Source organism: Chelmon rostratus, chromosome 17 (assembly GCF_017976325.1).
Source record: "Chelmon rostratus isolate fCheRos1 chromosome 17, fCheRos1.pri, whole genome shotgun sequence".
Taxonomy (NCBI): domain Eukaryota; kingdom Metazoa; phylum Chordata; class Actinopteri; order Chaetodontiformes; family Chaetodontidae; genus Chelmon; species Chelmon rostratus.
Genome location: NC_055674.1, coordinates 20,490,519 through 20,505,580, shown reverse-complemented (window position 1 = coordinate 20,505,580; position 15,062 = coordinate 20,490,519).

Below are 15,062 nucleotides of genomic sequence, written 5' to 3'. Positions count from 1 at the left end.
CATTCACAACACGCACCGATGAGCACCATTACATGAACTCTAGTCCGTGTCGTGACTAATGCTGGGTTTGATCAGAAAATAGATCATTAACGGGGGACATGGTGGCTTCAAAAATACAAAAATCATCACCAAAATGATGAAGTTTATGAATGCGCCTTCGATTGAAATTTTATAGAAATTTTGTAAACTGCAAGAACAACACAATCAGTGAAAGTAGCAAACAACGTCTTATTTTGAAATTACATCTCTCACCTTATATTTCTATATTATCTCCTCTTTATCATATCACCCGCTGGCTCTTGAAAAACATGTGTACACCTGGTCTGAAGTATGTGCAAGGTACAGGTTCTACTTTCATCGATACCAGTTAACATGTGAGGAACGGCGCATGCTTGTTTTTTTTGTGCGTATGCATTGTTTCCACATCTGGCCCCGGGGGAGCAGTGCAGTGTAAGCAGTGGGTGTATTATAAAATAAAATGCACACATTGCCATGAAATTCTCCTTGAAATGAATAACAAGAAGCTCTTCCTCCTCTTTGGCCAGCTGGTGGTGCACTCAGGTACCACCTAAAGTAATATAATCCACCTGCAATCTTATGCTGCTGCTTAGAGTCTCAGCTTTGTGACACAGCCTTTTGTCCCATTGGTCATTTCTATCTACAGCACCCTTCCATAGTTTTGAGAGGGTTTTTTTTTTTTGCACTATTGTGCTCATACTGGAGGTCTCTGCCTCCGATTTTTGCTGCTTTCAAACAAGCTCTGCACAAGAAGGCATGGACTCACACACACATACACACACACACACGTACACACACACATGTACCATACATGATAGATGAGTCAGTAGATCATCATAGCAATGTGTGGCATGTGGCAGACAGCCGTGTGTTCTCCTACTCTCTCCCTCTTTTCCCTCTCTTTCCATTGGTCATTACATTTCCTCTTGAGGGAAACAACCTCGAGTGTGTGTGTGCACGTGGGTGAATACACACAGGAGAGAGAGACAGAGAGAGAGACAGAGAGAAAGAGAGACAGAGAGAGAGACAGAGAGAAAGAGAGACAGAGAGAGAGACAGAGAGACAGAGAGAGGTGACTCCACAAGGACAAAGCCCACCATGCCCAGATGCTATGTGTGTGAGTGTGTGTGTCTATGAATGAATGGATAATCTTCACAGTGTGCTGCTGACTGACTGGTCAGATAAGACACTGCTGTGAGGAAACACTTCATATCTGTGTTTAAAGTAAAATTCTTGAAGGACTATATATACATATATATGTATATACATATATGTATGTATATATGTATATACATACATATATATGTATATATATATTCTCCTTGTATATATATATGTGTATATATACACATACATATATGTATATATGTATATGTATATACGTATATATATACATATATACATATATATATATACCTGAATCAGCAGCAGTCTTCTCTAAACCTGGGCAATCCCCCAAGCCCCCACACAACTCTCTGCATGGCTCGTCTAGAAATAAGCTTAATAAGCTTCTATCTGCTGCAGCTATATGTCTTCTTGTTCTCTAGATGCGCACGTACACACAGCAGTGGCTGGCTCAGCCTTGCATGTGTGTGCAATGTGTGTCAGTGTGCTAATCCATGATGACAAGCTAGCAGGACCGATGGGATTGAGTTTAAAAACCAAGGCTGCATCCAGACACACACACACACACACACACACACACACACACACACACACACACACAGAGGCATGCATGACTGAACAGCAGCACATACATTAATACGACAGAGCATGTGTCCTGAAAGGAAAAATGCTGGCTTCTTATGTAAATGCACTGAAGACAAATGAGACAGCGGCTGGGTAAATAGAGCAGGACTCCTTTGTGTCTGGCTGAGAGCGAGAGACGACAATGAAATAATAACTACTTATTAATAATAGAATAATAATAATACAGAACTATAAAGAATATTTGTACTACTACTGCTACTTGACTTTTTATTACATATTCTCAGTTTCCCATCCAATTTTTCATTACATTAACTGTTTACTGTTTGGTGTTGTGCAGGCAGCATAAGTCAGCTCCTAATCAGGGTTTTCACTAAAAACAGCTGCCTGCTGCGTTTGAAAAAACCACACAAAAAGGCGATGAAAGAAGCTAAAAGGCTCCTTGAATTTGAGGGAAACTGAAAAAGCTGGGTGATAATTCTCTGTGGGTTTCACCTCTGTGAACCACTGCTTTCACATTAAACATAATCAATTCATCCACACTAACTATAACATATGAATCACTGTGGCTTTAAAAATAGAAAATCTCAAATATGTCATATAGGGCAGATAATGCAAATACACACACACTATTGCCATCTTGCAGTAATGAATGAAAAAAAGGACAAAATACATCATCCCAAACACAGGAAACGGAAATGGTGAAACATACGAAGTCAGAGAGAAATGTGGGAAACGGAGAAACTGATCTGAGTCAGTCATGGCGGCCTGCAGCCAGGAAATGTGACTCAGCACTGACGTGGTGACGAGCTCATTCATGTGAGTGTTCGCCTGTGTGTGAAAGAGACAGAGATGAGTGTGGTGTTTGCATCTCTCTCTCTCTCTCTCTCTCTCACACACACACACACACACACACACACACCATCTGTCGTCAGTTACGGCTCCATCTGACCTCCTCTAACTTTTTTTTTGTGGCTTAAGCACACAAACAAGAAGGGAAACGTCCAAATTCAAGAGCAACATAAAAGAAACAGAGCAGGAAGTTTGACTAAACGACGCCTTCTGTGCTTAGCTTGACGCTACTGTTCAGCACAGACACCTGTTGACTACCTGTTACTGAACACTGACATCTTCAGATTACACAGTATTTAACTGCACATGGTAAGTGGTAAGTTTGGTAAGTTTGGTAAGTTTTACCATGTGCAGTGGTTCACACATCCATCCAATCGAACTCATGTGGAAGTTCTTGATAAATCTGTTTGGTCTGTGTATTAGCCCTCTGATTTTTATAAATCTTGGTACTTGTGTTCCAGCAAGTTAGAATAATTATACCCTATATAGTGAATTCTCATTACTGAAACGTTAACAAGCCATGTCACAACCCAAACAGACCATCATGCGAGCACTTCTACGGACAGAAAAGTGGCCCCAATTCATTTCCGCTACAGCGCACGCATAGGCGGCACAGATGGACGACCCAATTACTGCTCTGAACGCTGATTTTAATATTAGCATCGGATTTAGCCTATGATCTAGGGCTGGATACAACAGACCGAAGCTTCGTTCACGGTGTTAACATTCAAATTCTAAATCAGCATTTGAATGCTGCGCAGCTATTATTAAAAAATCTAGTATTAGATTAGGCTACGCTAATATGGTGGCTGTATATGCTGAAAAAACTGAGTTATAATCATTAAAGAATGTTGATTTAATAATAAAAAAAAGACGAACTCATTTAATCCGATGAATCACTTCTTGAGGATTTTGTTCAAGGATTTTTAATGTATTAATTGTGATGTAATGTGATGACATCCTAAAATATGTCAACAAACAAACAAATGAACCTCAGATGAAGTCAAGTTTTTAACCTCGTTAGCTTGTCCACATGCTACCTATCAGTGAGCTGGTGGTGGCTGGTGATTCCCTGACTGTCTTCCTGCACCGCTATGAGGTAAAACAGAAACATGTCAACAGGTCTTGGAGATAATGCGATGAAATCTGGAACAGACATTCATGTTCCTGTCAAGATCACTTGTTATAATGTTGCTGATCTCCTGACTTTCCTCTCACATCATAATGTGGCCAAAGAATTGTCTTTGTTTAACGGCCGCTGCTCTCTGCGCTTATTACGGGTCAGACTCAGACACAAGCCTTTGACGTGATGCATGTAATAATCGTTTATTTGAAAAGCTGCAGGAGGCTTATGCTGCTTGCCCCAATAAACATGAGCCATTTTTTTCTGTCTGAATCTGTGCAGCAGAGGTGCGAGTACAATATTAGCCTGAGCCACAGAGTCACAGTGGCCATGTTTATGGGCAATACACCAGGCTGGAATAAGCTGGAATTATCCTTTAAAGCTACACATGCCTTTGTGGAAGGGAGTATAACAGTGCTTGTTAGACAATATTGCTAATACTTTCCTGATGCCTCATCTATTCATCTATTCAGTCATGTTTCGCTTGTCCGACTTTGCTGAGAAGGTGTGCCTGTTTCCAGACATGTGTGCTGTGTGTGATCTGAATAACGGCGATGTGCATCGTTACAGAGCCGGCGGTGGTCCGGACTCCACGCAGCGTACTGGAATCCAACCTAACAAGCCTGAATCACACGATGTGTCTGTGAAGTATTAGTCATGTTTACTGTCAGTGTCCTGCTCTGTTACTCAGTCACACATTCTGCTCCCCGCCACTGATCCTATCTTCAAATGACATCGACCACTTTTTGACTGACTCCTCGATGTTCTGGTGTGCACTTCCTCCTTCTTAAGATATCGAGATAAACAAAATTATCAAATATCACCCCTGCCCCCCTCTTAATGCTGCTTTTGCTCAACACAGATCTTCTGTTTCGTACCCGACTGTGACTACGACTTTCCAATAAGGTGCCCTTCAGTGGTAACTAAAGCCTTTAGTTAATAAATCATTTACTAATGCTTTTTAAATTAAGCCATTAAGAGGGAAAAAATCCCTTCAATAGATCTGACCCTCTGAGCACAAAGAGGATAAAAGCAGAGGCTTCTAACCAAAATCCATTTATTAACAACTTACTCAGCACTCATTAAAGAATTACCAACACTTCCAAAATTATAACTCAATTAAAATGCACTCTGCAACCCCCAACTTTGTTTTTTTTATTGTCTGTTCATAATGGATCTGTGAGGCATTGATACATGACTTATTAATCATTATTAAAGCCCATAGCTTGAAATAAATCTCTATTCATAGGTGGCTTATGGGGAACTGGTGACCATAAAGTTATTACAAATGATTACAGACTGTCACCAAATGCCGAGGAGAAGACCAGACGGACTTCTCAAGACCAGCAAGTGTTTGATGGGAAATGCATTTCTAGGATTTGAGGCAGGTAGAAAGACAGATAGCCCACTGCCTCATGATTTCCTTTCTCTTTTCTTTGGCATAAAGCATCGTCGACCACACACACAGATAGACCAGATAGATCTAGTGGTTTAGTAGAGGTCTAAGCGAGCCTACAAAAGAGCTTCAGTGTTTCTCGGTGTAGCACGACACTTCCAAAAGACGTTCTCTTCCCTGATGATGGCGGTGGTGATGGACAGCGGCCCAGGTTCAGCCCTCCCTCTCCCTGCCTTTCCTCCCCCTCTCCAGCTATCACTATCATAACAAAGCAGAAATACCCCCCCTTCCACCCCCAACCCCCTTAAACAGGGATTTCTGGGTAAGCAGCATGTAATTACAGCTGATTAAAATGGATCAAATTATCAAATCGGACCTCCTGCTTTTGTTCCAGCAGTCGGACATTAAAAGTAATGTTGCTGAGCATGTTTTAGGCGTGCTAGCAGCATGGATGAATTACAGTGACATGTGGCACAGATATCCACGCTGCCCAGAGGGTGAAGCCTCATAAACTATTCATGTCCGCCCCAGAATGAATTTTCTGGTGATCCTAACTTTGGTGTTTAGTTCTAATTAGCCAATGTTAGCATGCTAACAAAGTCAAATAAGATGATGAACATGGTAAACATTATATCTGCTAGACATGTCATGCTGATGTTAGCATATGGCTCGGAGCGCCATGACTGCAGACTCTTGGTCTAGTTGAATGCAAAATGCTGCTGAACAACATGCAAATTCAATTCAAATCCTTCTCCCCGTTCTACCTGTTCCCAGATCAGATCTATGGCCTGTCTGTTTGTGCAGCAGAACGCACGCCCATCTTCTCCAGCAGCTTCACTCCTTCCTCAGGGGGACGCGCAGATGATCCAAGGCATGCTTCTCCTGGAGGTCGACGGGGTTTGCACTGACTGATTGCCCCCTCTTCCCCAACACATTTCAACAGTCGGCACAAAGAGCCGCTGCTTGCTTTGAGCAGAGGAAACGGACGGTATCATTCACACAACTTATCGAGACACCCAAAGCACACATACAGTACCTCACTGGGCCTGCTTGTGTGGCTGTATGTGTGTTTGTTATTAGCAATATGACAGTTCAAACGGCCACACACACACACACACACACACACTCGAGCCGACTCTTATCTCTCTTCCCCAGAGAAGCCAATCCTGACTTCCTGTAATCGCTCAGGACTCCCCTCAGCTTGCCCACACACAGGAAGGGAGTGTGTGTGTCAAAAAAAAGGTCCTGTAGATAAGCAAACAAAGGGCCAACTGATATGCTTAACTTTCACCCTTTTCTTCACACTGTAAGCTTTTTTCACTTTTAGGCTCTCTGAGGCATTTAAGGCTTCTCGGGGCGACCTCACACTGGCGGCCCCCGGTGGCTGCGAGTGGAAACTGTCACCACTGAGAAACATCTCCCGTGTGGAGACACCAGGAAACTTATAACCCAAACTCAAAAACCCCCATACAGGAGGCAACAGCTTGCTGACACTGACTAATACATGCAAATACACTTGCCTTATGCCTCCTCAGTATATACCATTGTCTCTGAGCCAGGATGGTCTGGGTGGGGGTTAAATGAGGAGAGTAGTGCTTTTCCAGGGGTCACTGCTCCATCCAAGAGGCATAATAAAGAATACTGTTAAAACTGCACAGCCAGTGCGTGCTACAAAAATAATACTATAATAATAAGAGAACTGATATTTTATACTTTTTATACAGTTTAGCGAATTTAAGGAAAAATCTAAATTCAATTGGAAAAAACAGGGTGACCCACGAGACCCTTTTGTTCCACTACAGATTTAAACAGTACAAAAAATATATTAGAATCAGTATTTGTAATTAATCGACTTCATCTGTGTCTAGAAAACCAGACTGATTTACTGTTCTTCACATTTAGTGATAATAGCGACATTGCTTTGATACTGGACTTAAATTGACAATGACAATTAAAGACTTCATCCGATTTGTTCCTGTTGACAGATGACTCTGTCCTTTAACTTGATGTTAGTTAACGTTAGAATTGCACTGACAGCACGAGCTGCTGCTCAGCTCTGAATGTGCAAAGATCCTCACTGAGGTGATTAAGATACTGATGTGATCTTTTTAAGAGCACTGAAGGATTCTGACTTTTGTCTACTACCTGCTAGCGTTAGCCACTGGTCAGCACTCAACTTGACTGTTAGCTACAAGGTATGGAGCTAGATTATGATGTGTGTAGTCACCTGACGCTCAATTATTTATTGACCAAGAGACTCCGTTGGTCTTTTTGAACACCTAAACCTGCACAAACCTTTTAGAAATCTAGACGATACTGAGCGGGGTTTTCCCTTTCTAGTAAACCATCTTTGGCCGAGCATACAGAAACTGGTTTGCTAAGTAACAGCCAACAGTTCATTACGTAGTCTGACTAACTGAAATAAACATTGATGCAGCTGATAAAATCAAACAAAGAACAGCCTGTTAACAGCTTTGCTCCTGGTCTAGATTATATTTAGTGAGGAGGTGTGGGACGTCGTCATATTGACTTTAGAGTTTTGGGGGTTTTTGAGTATCGGGTATTGTGCACCTTTTGGGCTTTGAGAGGGCCGGGAACATTGACAGGATGTGTTGCTATTGAGTGGAAGTAAATTTATGCTTATCAGACAGAAGCATCCAAAAGCTTGAAAATAGCTGACCTGATGTGCACGAAGCACTGTGCAGTCAGACAGGAGAGGAGAGGGGATTCAGGACCACAGCTCCCAGTGAGTACAGCAAAAACACCAGCCAGCCAAGTTGCATGCATTTGAAGTGGTTGGCGGACGACAGCAGGGACAAAATAATCTGGGTTAGATTAACAGGATCAACATGATTAATCTCAATTCTCTGCTCGGGTTTAATCTGAAAATCTAATACGATCATTAACACATTGTGATACAATGCAAAGGTGTTTCTGATATTTTGTCCACCTCACAACTTCACACACTGCAGCCCACCGCAGAATCTGATCAGTCTCTGTGTAAATAACAAAGGTGGGTTTGGGTGGGCTGGTCTGAGTCAAACGTCCAAGGCTGGTTTTATTCCTGTGTCGTCCCAAGGCATGTTTGCTCTACTCAGCTCTTACCAGCAGCTGATTTAACATGATGGATTTACAGTATGGAAATAAAAGATGATCAGCAATAGGTCTGAGAGGGAGGCCCTGTAACAACATAACACTGGTGACAATGGTTTTGTTTCCAGTTGTGCCTGTAACCTTTGTCACTGCCACACTGGGAGCATGCTCATAGTTATCGTACATTACCCTCTGCAATATAAAAAGCTCAAAAGATCAGCGAGGACTGCAGTCAGGCTGTGCACAATGCATTCTCACTCTCACCATGTGGAAAATGATACCAGAGCGTTAAATCACGCGCTGCCCGTTTCCCAGACACTCTCTTCCCACAGGAAGTCAGAGCTGTGCTGAAACCGGCACCGCGAACTGACACCGTGCATCATTTTCCAGTAGTTATCACACTGTTCTGTGATAAATATTCTGTCAGTTATTTTTAGAGCGTGGCGCTCAAGGTGGGAGTGAATCAGGCAGACAGGTTTGGAAAAAAGAAAAAAATGTGCAGGGTGACAGAAAGTGTCAGAATTAATACTGAAATTATGGAGTGTTAAAAAAAATCAGGAAGCAATTCATTGTCACACCGCATGCATTGCCATGACACCTAAACAAGTCCTTATGTTTTCTATTCATTTAATTAGCGCTGGTGATGTTCTGTCAGTGATCTAATTAAACTAATGACACAGTGTGTGTGTGTGTGTGTGTGGGAAGGGGGGGGGCTTTTAATCAGAGCAGTGTTAAATCCAGACTATGAACTACAGGGTTAGGCAGATTAACATGGGATTACACCCATCTGCACCGAAACTGTCTAGGAAAAGAAGGCAGAGAGAGGAGGCAAAACATGACAAAGAAACTTCTGCAGACATGCAAAATGAAGACCACAATAATAGAAAATTAAAAAAATAAAAACGTTGATACAGTCATCTGGGTCGCCATGACAACTACTGTGTGCTACTGGAGCTCTTTTACCCAGAGTTTCTTATTTCTTATACCCTGTCTTATTGGTAAAGGCACTACTCAGGGCTACAAGTACAAGTATGGAGCTGCCAACTGAATGTCTGGCTTAATATTTTTATAGACAGTTGATATAATCCTGAAAAGAACGGAACATCAGTAAACCCCATGACAGCAAAGAACAGATGCAAATACAATGCTAACATTATAAATATAATGTTAAGTACTTATGGCTTTCTTAAATGAATTATTAAATAATAATGTATATAAAGGGCTCCATTATTATTATTGCCAAGTACTTTGTGACAAATAACCAAACAATTATACAGCTCCTGTACTTCACAAGGACTCAAACAAATAACTAAATGCATACAGCTGCCTACTTTGTGCCACATGTGGGTCTTTTTGGCTGCTCCAGGCACCAGTAACAATGCCAACAGACAACATCCAAGCAGTGTCTGGCCTGACTGGGCTTTTAACAAATGATGGCTCACCTGACCGCAGCGACCGTCACTCAGTCTGCAAGACAGGCAGACTTATTTATCAGAGTGGACTTGAACGCATCCCTTTCTGGATAAATTCGTGCAGAGGTGTTCACGAGGCTAACCATTCATCAACTCTGGACTGATTCTGTTCAGATTTGGGCAATCGGTGTTCTCTGCGGGGGAACGCTAACAGCAGCCCTTCCTCCCGCACATGATCATGTTTTGATTGTGCGCACAGAGAGGGGGGGCTGTGCACAGACGGTCCGTTGTCAGTGTGAGAGAGAGCACAGCAGGGGCTGAGCGAATCAATGCACAAATACGATTTTACCTGTTTAAATAGTACAAAAAACTGAAAATCAATATGTGGTGGTCAAAGCTGATATTGTGGTAGACCACCACAAATAAATCAATGTGTGGGAAGCACTGAGACAAGCAGATAGATATGTTGATAGATACTAGCTACTCCTCAGCTAACTACCTACAGCAGATTGATAGATAGAATGAACTCTGCCTATACAGCCAGTACACACACACACACACACACTCAGAGCCAACACAATGGTGTACATTAATAGTGGACGTAGTATTGCGAGAGATAATCCAGTGATTTCCACACAAAGGATTTCTACTTCCTGCCAAAACAACTGTTGACCACCAGCTGGCTCAAACAGAAGTCCAGTCCAGCACAAGCAAAGTCAAATCCTTTTCACACACACACACACACACACACACACACACAGACACACACACACACACACACACACACACACACAGGTCCTCCTGAGGATGGTCAGCCCCAGCTTACCACGCCGCGTCTCCTTCAGTCTCTTTCTACTGGTCCCAGTCCCGTTGTGCTGCTGTCTGGGAACCTGGATCAGCTGCAGACTACATGACACAGCCGCACCTGTACCATCATCCACACATGCTGGAAGTCATGTCTCTGTCATGTGGTGTTTAAGGACCATTTTGAAGTGAAGGCCACAATATGTGTCAGTAACTCTGCTGCTGCGGTGAGTTCAGTGTCTCACACTCATTCTAGCATCAAACCCATGAACCACAGACACATGCTGATTAAAAACACAACAGTGAAATGAACACGTCTGAAAAACGATCACATCTTTAACACCATCATGTGTTGGGGATGTCTTTGATATCATGGCTGCGCTGGTAGGAGATGCGAGCCTCCACACAAACACACACACACACACGCACGCACGCACATAAAGCATCGTAGTACAATATATCTCTTCTTCCTTAGCACGGGCGCGCGCGCGCGCACACACACAGGCGCACAATGCACGGGTAACACATGAACGTACCTCGAGCGTTTGTTTTCCCTCAGTTGACCGGTGAGAGGAAGAACGTGAGACCGGCAGATAATAGGACGGTCACGGTCGGGTTAATATCAAGCCCTCGGTGCGTACTCCTCCGTAAATCCCCGGTACAAGCCGACGGAGCCGTGCGTGAGGCGGATTCCCACTCTTCCCAATTCCCCATTCATCCCCGGTTGCTGGTCCGTCCTTAACGGCAGATGGACGGTGACATTGTGGCCATTCTTCTCCTTCCTCCGGTGGGCGCGAGCTGACGTCTGAAGAGCTCCGGTGGCACGAGCCTCCTCCGGTCGACGGCAGGTGATGAATTATTCACGAAGGGGCGTGGCCAGTACGCCGAGCGTGCCTTTGTATGTGTGTGTGTGTGCAACAGACAACAACAGGATCTGTGGCTACAGTCGGACCAGCAGCTGTCAGCATCAAGCGCTCATGATGTGAAGGGCGACACCTAGTGGCCAGTGGGCAATTTACACCTAGAAGCACCGTCATGGCAGAGGAGCTTTGTATCAGTACTGTGTGTAGAAAATAAAAGAAATACAAATGTAATAATAAAAAAAGAGATCATGACAAGACTCTTGAATGAAACTGAAATATCATCATTGGATACATCTGCTGATGTTTTTTTTATTGTCAACAAATCCCATGAAAAGACCAAAAACAGCCATGAGTGTAACCTTGTAGCGGGGCTGCAGTGATTAAGTTTCTCATTACAAAGATGACTGCGGTGGCAATTCAGTGGTGAAAAAAACCCAAGGGCACCTCTGATCGACAGAGACGTGGACACAGTGACACGGTCAGATGAGTCATCTTTCACCCTATTCTGGAGAAGTGGGCGAGGGCATGCGTGGCGTACACCAGTACAGGCTTGAGTGCTCGACCCGTACAGTGAGGGCGTCCGGGGGCTCTGTTATGCTTGTCCCTGCAAATCAATACGGAGTTGTTCTGGGTGATCACCTTTATCCTGTGATGAAACATTTCTATCCTGATGGGAGTTGTCTCTTCCACGACACATTGCTTTATGGATGAAAAGGCATGAATGAATGGTATGCTGTTGCCTTCACTGGCAGCTGATCTCAACCTATTGAACACTGACCGTGTGGGAAATTTCGGACAGATGTGTTCGGCAGCGCTCTCCACCACCATCACCACCACCACCATCACCAATACACCAAATTAAGAATGGTTTCCATCCCTCCACTGGAGTTCTGCAGACTTGTAAAATCAATGCCAAGAGGCATTGAGGCTGTTCTGGCAGCACGTGGTGGCCCAACACCTTACTAACACACTTAGGTTGGCTGTCCCTCTAACTTGTCACCCGTCTGTGTATTCTTTAGCATCACGTGTAGTGTGCAGGACTTGCTTTTTCTTGAATCATTCTTGAATCATTGCTTTTATGCCCATTAGGCCACATGTTTTGTGCTTGCCAGAATAATATCTGCCAATCTTATTTCTCCCCCTCTCCTGTGAAGAAATCCCACTCAAAATGTTTATTTTTTTTCTATTTAATTCAATGGAATATTTGCTTATAATAAGGCACAGTAACGAAAGAGATAATTGACTCTAGCTTAGGTTAGATGAACTTTAGTATAATAACCATTGACTTTCTATGAGCTGCGTTTAACTTCTGTGTGGAGGATTCTGTGTCCACCAGGACTGTATGGTGTTTTTCCAACAACAAAGCGTGGATTACTCCTGACACAAAGGTTGTCCCCAAGGGGAAAAAAATGATATATAGGTCAGGAAATAAAACGGAGCTGAGGGAACTGAGGAGGGGGATCAGAGAGAGGAAAAAACATCTACAGGAGGAAGATTGAGGAGCAGTCGGAGCAAAACAACACAAGAAATTCAACTTCCAGCCTGTGGGGGACCGAAAGTGGGTTAATGATCTGAACCATTTCTTCAACAGATCAGATCAATCATCAGTCCAGTCCTCTCTGCTGCAACCCCCATCGTCTGCAGCCCCTGTGAACTGACCCACCCCCACCTACACCCCGCCCTTCCCACAATATTCAGCTCACAGCCACCCAGCCCCAAATGTGTCCGTACAGCAAACCAGGTGAGGGAAGAACTGAGGAGGATTAAGGCGAGAAAGGCTGCAGGTCAGGATGGTATCAGCTCAAGGCTTCTCAAGTCCTGAGCAGACCACAGCTGTGAAAAACATTCTGCGTGGTACCAGTGCCAAAGACATCTACAGCTGATGTAGACCCCACAGAGGCTGGTCCTTGTCCATCGCAGTCCCCTAGTGACACCACTGATGGACCCGTGTACAGTTTGCCTGTCACGATGGCATTGGAGTCACAGATCCATCTCTCACCTGGAAAAGGCTGGGAGCACTGCGAGAACCATGTGGTTTTATTTGTCCAGTGAAAAAGCTGGACTGGACTACCTCGCATTTTCTTTTCATGAAACTAAGAAACTTGGAGGACTTGAAGGGGTTAAGAGCAATCTAATCAGCTCCTGCACAGGTGTAGCCAGACCTTGCTTATGTGTTTTTGAATTTCAGCTTTATTTGTGAATTCACTTATTTATCATGAATCCACATTTTGCATAAATAAAATATATATAAATTACCCTTACTTACAATTAAAAAAACAAGTTTGAATTCAGAATTTGCGTGCAGAGGAGGGGTCTTACTTTCTTAGTATGAGCTATTGAGCTACATGAGCTACTGGGTTCCATTGCAGCAGACTACATTAACATTGATCCTCTTTCCCTGAAACACTAAGTCTGCTTTATTTCATTGTTCTAGCCCTCCACAAATGCATTTAACCAAAAATGTTGAATGAATGCAGAGCCTAAATGTTAGGTTTGTAAAACGACAACTTTTGCAGTTACAACTGTATTTCTGTAAAAGTCAAAGTCTGGCAGTTTGCAGCATTAATCTTTCCAGGCCTTTGAACATTACCAGTCATACTAATTGTCACTGCTGGAAATTAGCTTTTTCTTCCACTCGCCAAAGTGGCCGGTAGAGTCTAAATTCAACCAGTAATCACACTTTTGCAAAGGACTGTATATCCTTTTTGAGTCAGGGGTCGTATTCATAAAGCTTCCTAGTTCCTAGCGATGACATTGATGACACGATTTTCAGCTTACAGCTCAGACTGGACTCTGGTAAAGGTCAAATATTCACAAAGCATCTTAGCCTTTAAGAAGCTCCTAGTGAAAAGCTGTTCGGAGTCAGGAGGAGGACTTTTAAGAGGCTTCAGCGTTTCTTAAGCAGAGGAGAAAATGGCGTAAAGACAAAGAGGAAGTGATCTAACGATGCACATGATGGCTGGGTGGGTCAATGATCCTGTAAGAGCAAAAATACCTGGGACTCCCCACCTGTTGGAAATGAAGAAGCCTCTTGGATGAGAGGCGAAACATCTAGAACCACAAGCAAGTCCGGTTGCCTTTGGAAGACAGGAAGGAGAAATATTCTGCAAACGCTGATGGCAGCGAGTTAATGAAACACTTAAATTGTGCAGTGGTCCATCTTATTAGAGACGTGTTCACATCTCCCACCCAACAAAATAATGCTATAGAGTCAGCAATCACAGAAATGGATGAAAGCTCAGCCATTTCCCCCCTGTTAATAGGCCTATCAGATAGATTAAGTACTAAAATTACCATCATGGTAAATAAACACGATAAATGGTGCAACTGTTTTGCAGGCTGCTTTTAAAGTATGGCTTACAGTTTATGATGTTGATGACATCAAACAGTATCTATATCTTCTAGGTTATTTCTTCATAGAGACTAAACTCAGTGATTAGGCCATATCCATTTCACTGTCCATTCTATGCCCACCATCACTATTATTCATTTCTCTTTGGTTAGTTTTGAGACTGGGGCAATGTGGGAGGGAAGTGGGCTTGACTTCTGTCAGGTGACTTCGTTCCCCACCAGGGAAAAAATCTGTCTGCTTGAGGTGTCAGACGTCTTTTTTGTAGTGCTTTCATAATGAGGTCCAAACAGCTGTTCAAAGTCACTCTCTCTTCACATCCCCAGCACCAGCTGAGTCAGTTGCATCCATTCATCCTGTCTGTTATTCTTTGGGGGTGATCTTGGATGCTTTAACTGGGGCTCGGACATCCATGCCATGATCGATATGGACTCTACTAACCCAC